Here is a 1019-nt window from a genome sequence, read left to right as displayed (position 1 = left end):
TATATATATATATATATATATATATATATATAAAATCTCACAGTTAAATAACTGTGTGCATTCTTTAAACACGTAAACAGAGACGCAGAGATCTATACAGATATAAATAATGTAAATAATCACACACTCCCAGGGCATTCTTCATAGATCCATAGACATATATAGAGAGAGAGCTATATGCTGTTGTTGTTGTTATGTGCCGTCAAGTCACCTGCGACTCACAGCGACCCTGTGAACAACAGCCCTAAACCCTGCCCTGTCCTGTGCCAATATCACGATTGATCTGTATAGATAGATATCACTCACACACACCCTTCACCCCGTTCATTCTTTATAGATAACATAGACATAGATCTGTATAGAAATATGTAAGTCACACCCCCTCCCAGGGAATTCTTTATAGATATATAGAGAGCTATAAACATTGATATATAAAATAGACCCACACCATGTGCATTTTTTTATAGATACATTGACATAGAGATAGAGAACTAGACAGATCTATCTATAAATCACACACAAATACACAGCATCCTGGATTTATAGATACACAGATAGGAAAGTATAGATCTCTGTCATACATGCACACCGCCTTTTGCATTCTTCATACATAGATACAGAAATCTATTCAGAGGTTGACATACGTCTCACACACACCCCCTCGTGCACACTTGAGAATTTTGTGGTTGTTTGGTGCTGTTGGGTACCACCGAGTTGGAACTGACTCATTAATGACCCCCTGTGGGTTTTCAGATCTCTGAAATTGCTCCTGTAAATCACACGGAGTCCTTTGTGTGTGATAGATAGATGATAGATCATAATAATAAAGAAGATAGATATGGATGGATGGATGGATGGATGGATGGATGGATGGATGAATTATAGATAGATAGTAAAGATAGATAGATACACAGATGATAGATTGGATGGATGGATAGATAGATAGATAGATAGATAGATAGATAGATAGATAGATAGATAGATATATATCACATATTCCCTTGTACATTCTTTATAAG

The sequence above is a fragment of the Elephantulus edwardii genome, unplaced genomic scaffold (genome assembly GCF_000299155.1).
Source record: "Elephantulus edwardii isolate Elephantulus edwardi_28Jun2011 unplaced genomic scaffold, EleEdw1.0 scaffold00529, whole genome shotgun sequence".
NCBI classification, from domain to species: Eukaryota; Metazoa; Chordata; class Mammalia; order Macroscelidea; family Macroscelididae; genus Elephantulus; species Elephantulus edwardii.
The sequence above is the reverse complement of the archived record's forward strand: the minus strand, read 5'-3'. Positions refer to the sequence as shown.